Source organism: Sciurus carolinensis, chromosome 10 (assembly GCF_902686445.1).
Source record: "Sciurus carolinensis chromosome 10, mSciCar1.2, whole genome shotgun sequence".
Lineage (NCBI taxonomy): Eukaryota > Metazoa > Chordata > Mammalia > Rodentia > Sciuridae > Sciurus > Sciurus carolinensis.
In genome coordinates, this window is record NC_062222.1 from 31,729,539 (window position 1) to 31,738,468 (window position 8,930).

Genomic DNA, 8,930 nt, shown 5'->3' on the forward strand with positions numbered 1-8,930 from the left:
ATCAGGTTGCCATAATCCCTTTCAAGGGCACCATTCCAATGACCTGGCAACCTCCTACTATGCTGCAAATCTTAAAATGTCCCACCCCTACCCTGGGAACTGAAGCTTTTAACACATGGACCTCGGAAGGCATTCTCCATTCAAACTATAGTACCAACATTTTTACCTGAGTTATTTTTTAAAATAGAGTGTGTTGTTTTTGACTTGTCCTCCCTCACTTTCATTGTTTTCTCTCTTCTTAGTTAGCAAATAAGAGTCGCTGAGCTCGGACATCGGCCCAGATGGTCCAGCATATCCATCCAAAGGTGGAAATGCCTCTTAGGATGTGGAGTAGCAGCCACGAGGAGTAGGCTCTTGGTAGACTCTTATCTAAAGCCTGGGGGTGTGTGAATTTCGAGCACTAAGTCTTCTGAGAACAGATTGAGGCACCACATTCCTGGTATTTCTCTCCAGTGGGACCAGAGATACCCATGGTGAAAGTTTCTCATGCACTCTTTGCCAAAACGTCATACCCCAAACTCCCACAGTGCTCCCTTCTGCAGTGAATTCTAATTTGCTTCAAAAATAAATCTAGTACTTAAATGGAAGAAAACTTCACTCTGCTCAGGGAAATTGCAGGGAAGAGTGACATTCGAAAATGAATAGCCCAGAGAATTAAATATTTGGTAATTTGATTCTTATGGGGTAAACAATTTCTGAGTAGAGGGATTTTGTTGTTGTTGCTGTTGTCGTTTTTGTCATTTTAACTTTTTTTTTTTTTTTTTTTTACTACCTTCTGCAAGGGTCCACCAGATTCTACAGGCAACAAATATTTAATTTTTAGGTGAGCATAGATTCTCTAAACATGTATGTGTGAAAAATCCACACCCAGGCTACAGCTTCTGTCTGTCATTAGGCAGGTACTTAAAGTCACAAAGATAGTAAATGACTCTCATCTTCAAAACCTAAAAAGAAGTTAGAACCAATTTCATAGAAATCAGTTAGCTGAAAGAAATTTCATTACTGTACTGATGATTTTAATTTCATTTTGATGTGATTTTTATGGAACACAAGTATATTGGGAGAAATACTCAACATATTTTTATAGGAAAAAACATATTATTAAGGCTATTAATAGAAGAACTAGGAAGAAGTGGGAAAAAGTGATGATTAACAATTGCTAATGAAGTTAATGCAAAATTTAAAGCAATAAATTATAGCCAAGTTTACATTGTTTTTGAGTCATTAATAACAATGGACTCTTCTCTTAGAGACCAGGATCAACTGTGTCCAGTGAGTTAATGCTCCTCATGGAGGTCCTTTAACCAATAAAATGTATTCCATCCACTGGTAGGGACCAGAAATACTCCAAATCTTCTTTGATTAAAGCATTCTAAGATTCCTATTTCAAAAGAAAATTTGACTTAAGATAGTATAGCACATTTTACATATTATTTGATAAGAGTCCTAAAGAAATGGGATTAATGACAAGACAGGTTTGGTTTTCATCCACTTAGGATCTCCTTGTCCAGGTATAGTAGACCATGTGGAAGAAAGCCATGGGAATCCTTGAATATTGAATTTCGTTAATATGAATCACTTATTTTAATCATTTTTTCTTTATGGTTGTTTTAAAAAGCTAATAAAATAAAAACTAGAAACTAAGTTGATTTTACTCTCACTTATTCTTTTTCTCACTGTTTATAATCAACAGTGAACTATCTAAGATACCCTCAGCAGAAATAAAGTAATCTAAAGGAGAAAAAATTAATATATGAAATATATTTTGTAAAATATTATAAACATATTTCTTTTCAAAAGAAGTAATGGCTATTCATTTTCTTAACACTACTGCTGTTGAATAACTCTTTCCAAAAGCTGACTTTGAACCCTCTCAAAATGGTGACTTTTCTTGCAACTCAACAGTAGAGAACCATGACACTTTTGTTTTCCAGAAGGACTAATTGGAGCAGAATTCATCTAAATAGAAAAGTTACTTGTCAAGTGTTGTAAGACAGTTCCTCACAAAATGGACTTTGCTGCACCATTTGTTTACCCTCTTTCCGTGTGAATGGAGTTTCTACTCCCAGATGTCATTTGGATGCAACGAGGTCACCAAGGTCACCAAAGAATGAAACCAATCTGATTCTTGAAACCTATTGGTATCTACCACATCTGATTGCAAATAATATTTGTTTTATACCATTGTGTCTACTACTCATACTGTGATTGCTTAAAGGCCAGACCTACAGTAAATTTGGAGGATTCCTAGACAAGTTTCCTGTGTTAGCAAATTCCCTCTTCACCACACTCTTTCACACACATACCTGTCAGTATAACTGCTCTTAAAATGGGAAAAGTTAAAAGAAAACAACTCCTTTTAGAAATGACCCAGGTCAGGAAGTTTCCTGGTTTTTATTGCTGCTTCAAAGCCAAACCAGATAAACTGGCTTAAGGTTCTACTTTGGTATTGAATGGAATTCAATATAGCTGTATGAGTAGCATGAGTTTTGAGATCATAGGAATTTTGCTTGGAAGTCTTGTCTCTGGTCCATATATGGCATAGTCCCTGTTCTGTTTACTGGTGCCAAAAATTGTTCTTTTGTCCCCTGCCCCAGCAGACTTAAGGCTTCCAATGGTTCTGACAGTTTCATTCCTCATCTTTTCAGAAAGTCACATGAGAATTGTTAGCTCTGCTACCCAATTTAAACCATTTATGTTTTCTTTCCAGTATGCTCCAACCAGCAGCATGAACCGCAAGTGGAGCCTGGCAATTGGAAAGTCGCAAATGCCTGGATGCCACGTGTTCCATCTCCTTTAGATGCCCTTGACTCATGCATCCTGTCTGGGGCTAATGTTGGTTTTCTGATTGCAGTGTGTCTGGAGTCTCCTCAAGAACGCAAGCCACCCTCAAAGTGTCACTCCTTGTTTCAAGTAGCACTTGTGCTTCCTTTGACCTCTCTTTCCCTCTCTGATTCCACTTAGGAGTCTGGTGAGAGCCAGTTTTCAGCAGAAAATTTATCCTTTGCTTCAAGCCATCCTGTCATTGGTTTGTCTAGTGTTTCAAAGATAATTTGCTTAGGAAATGTCCAAGTAGATATGAACAGATAACTTTTCAGAACAGACGAGTTATAGTGAAGCCTTAAAGGGAAGACATTTATTTCCTAAAAAGAATAGGAAATTCAACTGAGTTATACATATTATACTTAAGAGATGACCCAATCTTAAAATTAATGTGACATGTGAAAAGAATACCAGTTGAAGTTTCTGGCTGCATCTGCAGTTATGCCTAAGGTTTTTCATTTCTCTGTTCAACTTTAATAAGAAATACAGAGTCCAAGAAATATCCTGGAGAATGAAGCAAGAGATAAGTTCAATCAAAAATATTAGGCAGATGTGGGAAGCTGAAAGAAATATATTGATCTTTTTCTTATGAGTATTGACAAAGTAATGCCAGGTTAAACAAGACAAAAAAAGAAACAGGCTTATTAATAAAGTTATAAAAATTTACATGCCAGAAAGTGTAGATGATATTACCATTACCTGTCATTATTAAGCTAGTGATTTTTGTAAACTGTTCATTTCACATTTAAACTATTATCATGAACTTTCAAAGTTCCTCATATTGGAATTATGCACTCATATCTGATGTTTTTAATTGGTCAAATGTTAAGAAAATTGGAATTTAAAGAGGATGATGGTTTCCAATATTTTTCTTATGTTCATGGAGATATTTTTAGAAAATTTGGGCCCATATAGATCACCTGCACAATATCCAAAACTTGACATAAACTAGATACTCACAAATGTTTCCAAAATTCCAACGTGATTTTGTTTGTTTTGATTCTTTCCGTTTTTCCATGGGCTCCAGTGCTTCCTATGTCAACTCATGACAGGAAAAGAAACTACAAAAATCTAGAAGGAAAGCCTGTTTCTTTCTGAAGTTTAATAAGCCAGAAATCAAGAGGTATCAGCAGCTTCATTGGCTTCCCCTGCTGAACAAGACAGATGCTATCAAAAGTTACACATGTAATAAACACCTTATTTAAAGTTTGGCCATCAGAAAGCAAAAACAAAATCAATATTTAAAAGTTAGAATGATGAACCCTATAATGGCAAATTTACAGAGCAAATTAATTTTTTATCACTAGTAACAGCAGAACCAAAACAGTTGGTTAGATTCCCCCCTACCACACTTCATGTGTTGAATATGGTCCACATAACACAGGATTATTTGAATGCCAGCTGATGTTCAAGAAGTACATCTTTGACTACCATATATAGCCCAATATAATCATTTAGTCATCTGCACTTAACTACAGCAATGTTATTTCACCAACACAAAATTTTCCCTTATAATTTCACATATTTAAGTATTTACTATTTTACTTTCCCTTATCCTGTCATAACTAGAACATGATTCACAAAAAGCCCTTTCCAGAAAACTGAATACATTTCCCAATTGTGGTCACTCGTGTCTTCTGAGTTTGGGTTTCTCCAACTAGTCTAAAATGATGAAAAACTGCAGCAATTATGTAGGACAATATTTAAGACACCAAAGTGCAAATATAAATCCCAGAACAGCCAAAGTACCTCACCCTTGACTGTTCATGAGTTCATTCAGCTCACAAAAGACCATTGCAAGTTTTCAACAAGTAGCTTTTTCTTAATATCTGCATTACACTAGAACTAAGAAACACACATGGCAGAAGATATGTAATCATGCCAATCAACTGTATTCACAGTGAGAAAATCAGAGAATCAACTAGTCAGTAGGGAATAATTCCACCTACATCACTATCAACTTTCTGTCAGATAGTCTTAGACACAAGCATTTCTTCTGGATTCCTAAGTAAATAACTCCTGCCCACATCATTCTTTGACCCCTTCCACTGAAAGATTACTATCTTTACCCATGTTGAAGAACAAGCCAATTGCTCTAAGGTATGAAGCACAGTAAATATCAGAAAAGAGTCACTATACCAAGATAACTTACCTGCCCATCTGCTACAGTATTTGAAATACCACTCGAGAACCAGTTTGTTTCTTTCATGATCCTTCCAGGACACCTTCAAATAGAGTTACACAAAAACAGACCCCATCTATTTTCCTTCCAGGAGAGATCCAGAACTCTCTAAGTTCAGCTGTACTAGGAACTCAAATCATAAATGGGGTTGAAAGGGTGCAGAGGAAAAGCATAAGATCTGCTGGAAACCAAATGGTTAATATTTTAGGGCAGAGTCTGCTTGCAATGATAAATTATTTTTTTAAATTCTCTCTACAGTTTATCTTTTCCCTCTTCAATCTCTCTGCCTGAACTACTTGCCCTCAACTGTAATTGCTTCTATTTCTCCTTTATGAGTCATCCTACATTCAGCTCAGTCCACCTTGGAAAAGTCTACTGGAAAGAGAGCACCTGATAATGTGATATCTCAGTGAATTACGGTTTCTTTTCCCAGCATTCCTATCCATATTTGGACTCTGCAGTCATGGAAGAGTCATTTTTCTTGTATTAAGAGCATAGTAAAATCTTTCATGTAATACAATTATTCTATGGTTAAATCATTCCTTTCTTAGAAAAAAATGTCTGCTTAGAACATGATATATTCGATATACTATTTTGGAAAATTTAAAGACTGTGAGAGATGATTAGCAGGCTTTTCCCTAGATCATCATGAAAGTGAAAGGAGAAAAAAACAATGAAAAAAAAATGTGCTTGGAAGAAGAATTTAACATACCAGTGGAAATTCTGTAAAGCTCACGGCATACCGAATGATGTTTAACAGGCTCTTAGTTACCTCTGAAAAGGACAAAGAAAATAAAAAGGATGTGATCTGTGAAGCAGTACTGAAAATCTTGCAAAGAGATCACTCAGTTCCTGTTACCTCTTCCAGCTGAACTATGAGAGAGAGCACCTTTGGAGTTTAGCTGCTTCTGGCTAAATGCATCAGTTTATACAGAAATCAAGAAAGAACTGGGTCTACAAATCTAAAAGGAATACAGTAGATTGAGAATTTTACTGATCATTCTTCATAGTCCAGATAAAAATGTTCACTGTACTTCATATATATTTTCCTTTATTTACATGATTTCTGGAATCCCTTCATCTCACTTAAAATACTATTTATGTATTGAGATTGCTCATAGAGCAAGAAAACCTCCATTCCTTCTAAGCATGCTATGCTCATAACTGCTTTTAACAGAACTGATCCCCAAGGAAACTCTTTCGATGTCAAACCAAAATAGTCAAATAGAGAGACAGCTCCTGTTAGAGAATAAAGGAGCCAAGAAAAATCTCTATGAAATTAACTTACCTTAGACCAAGAAGTCTTAGTGCAAGCAGTGAGGAAAAAAAAAAAAAAAAAAACAGCCCTCCTGGAGAAGCAGAACACCAAAGTAACATTTTTACTTGGTTCTGTGTTCACACAGCCAGAGACCAGTGTGAAGCAGTTTTACCACTTCCTGTTCACTTGATAAGAATTACATTCATCAACTGAAGCTGCCCAATAGCTCTGAAATGCAATATTCTCGTAGGTTGGATATTTTGCATGTTAGGAATCTCACCTTTTCAAGTAATAAACAGAAAACTTGGATTCTCAGGCTGTTTTGCAGACTTTGACCTCTATCTTATATTTAGACTTATTCAGGTTCTAACTGGATGTAAAGGTGAGGCAACACCAAAGGATATTGTTTTTCAACAGGTTCGCATGTATGTGTGTGTGTGTGTGTGTGTGAGAGAGAGAGAGAGAGAGCGAGAGCGAGAGAGAGAGAGAGAGAGAGAGAGAGAGAGAGAGAGAAAGAGAGGTATCCAATCATTCAATCCTCCAAGGATTGTAGGGGCAGAGCTTCTGGTGACCAGATGAAATGCTCACAAGCAGAGCAGTTCTCCTTAGAGAATCCTCTGAATCAGGGCTGGGTGTTGGATCTGTCTGCATATCTTTGAAATCTGACTCTTTGATCACTCTAGCAATAACCTCGAACAAAACATTTTTTCTGCTTAGATGACTCAGAATGGAGTCTGTTGTTTGGAACTAAGGACATTAACCAATACACCGTCCCCCAGGGTTTTCCTTCTCCCTGGCAGGCCCTTTCTTTATTTTGATTCGGTATATAAGCAAAGTGATGTTTTTCAATGCTTATATTTATGATGACAAGAGAAAAAAGTGTATCTTCCTTCTTTCATGGAATTGACAAAGTTGTGACCAGAGCTACATACAGGGAGCTAACAGCCATGATTATCTCTCTCTTGGCAATTACAACTCGAGACATAACGCCTAAAGAATGATGGCAATTAAACAAGCATCACTAGGTACGTGGATGCTATAAACTAATTGTAAACAGGCACCAGCTAACGAGACATCATGCGGAATGTATCTGGGAGCAGGAGGTGTCCTAAAATGGCCTGCGGGGATTATCACCCCTTATTAGTCACACCCGTCTGTGTTTCCATCCATTCCTGTGTGGGCTGGACTTGATGACTTGTTTCTAAGAAAGAGAACGTAGTGAGCAGTGCTGAGCTGCCCTTCTGAGATGAGGTTATAGCTGTCATGACTTCTCTCTTACTTGTACCCTCTTGGTCTCCTCTGGTATCTTGCTCTGATGAACCAAACTGCCAGGTTGTGAACTGATCTTTGGAAAGTCACATAGCAAATCTAAGGGAAGCCCCGATCCAAAAGCCAGGGAGGAAAGGAGACCTTCAGTTCAACAGTTCAGGAGGAATTGAATCTCACCAGTAACCACATAAGCAATCTTGGAAATGGATCCTTTTATAGTTGAGTTCTCAAGTGACTGCCGTCCTTATCAGCACCTTTATTGCTATGTTGTGATATATCCCAAGCCCCAGGCATCTAGCCAAGTCTTGCCCAGATTCCTGATCCACAGAAACTAGGAACTAAAAATGTTGTTTTTAAGCCATGAGGTTTGAGTATAATTTGTGGTATGATAATAGACAATTAATATTAAATGGAAGAATCATCTTCTGAGATATATACAAATTTGGGGAATTAATTAAGGCCTTCAGTAACACACTTAGGAAGATTAAGAAGCCTTTGTTTGACTTCTATTTTATTGAATGGTGCAGTCGAGTTTAGGAGATGTGGTGTATCGTGACTACAATGGTAGAAACTTATGATTAAAAAAAAGGAAAAGACAAAGGTAGACACTTACAGGGACCAAGATCTTAATGGAAGAGGAACTTTGGGGAAGAAGAAATATTCAAAGGTGAATTGGGAGAAGGATAATTTACTAGGGCAGTGTGAAATATAAACATTTTTCCTCCCTGTGAAACATGTAGAAGCTTTCTATTATTCTTTGAAGCAGTTGGAATGTGATTTTGAGTTGGGAAGCAAGTAAGGTATTAAGACCTGCTTAAACTGGCTCAGAATGAGGGAACTCGGGTTAAAATAAACCAAGAACCTTCCTTTCATTAGCAAGAGATGCTTACATAAACGGGATGTCTAGGGAGTTCAAATGGGAAAGACAAATGGATCAAGGGCATCCTTTGCAAAATAAAGTGTAGGTATTGGTCACTACGATGTAATCAGTCTCATTTTAGTGGCTAAAGAAGGGAAGTAAATTACTTTGTACTTTCAGAAGGAATTATAAAGAACAGCATTTTAGAGGAGAACTCACTATCATTTTTAAAGGGCAAGTCAACCGTGTAACTCTCGCAGTTATTTAATGGGATTACTTCAAGAGTCAAAGGATGCCAAATACTCTTTGGTTAACACAGAGACAGTAATGTGAACTACAAATGTTCTTTGCATATATTTAGTCATAATAAAATCGCACAATGGTTAATGGGCTCCAGAGAACATCTAGTTTATTTCTTACTGTCTTGGATCAGAGTATGCAATTAACCCTGACACTTATCCATTAAAACCCCACTCATCTCCATGAAAGGTAACTTTATAATTCTCTATTAGCAAATTTCACAGCCAAATGTATCTGAA

General features: G+C 36.9%; 1 long non-coding RNA gene across 1 annotated transcript; it reads right to left on the bottom strand.

Moving 5' to 3' along the window:
• Positions 1-700: 700 nt before the first annotated feature.
• On the bottom strand, positions 701-6,823 carry LOC124994088 (uncharacterized). Its single transcript, XR_007110450.1, has 3 exons — positions 6,544-6,823; positions 5,718-5,779; positions 701-5,048 (listed from the first exon to the last, which is right to left on the bottom strand). It is a non-coding gene; the product is annotated as an uncharacterized LOC124994088 (long non-coding RNA).
• Positions 6,824-8,930: the final 2,107 nt, after the last annotated feature.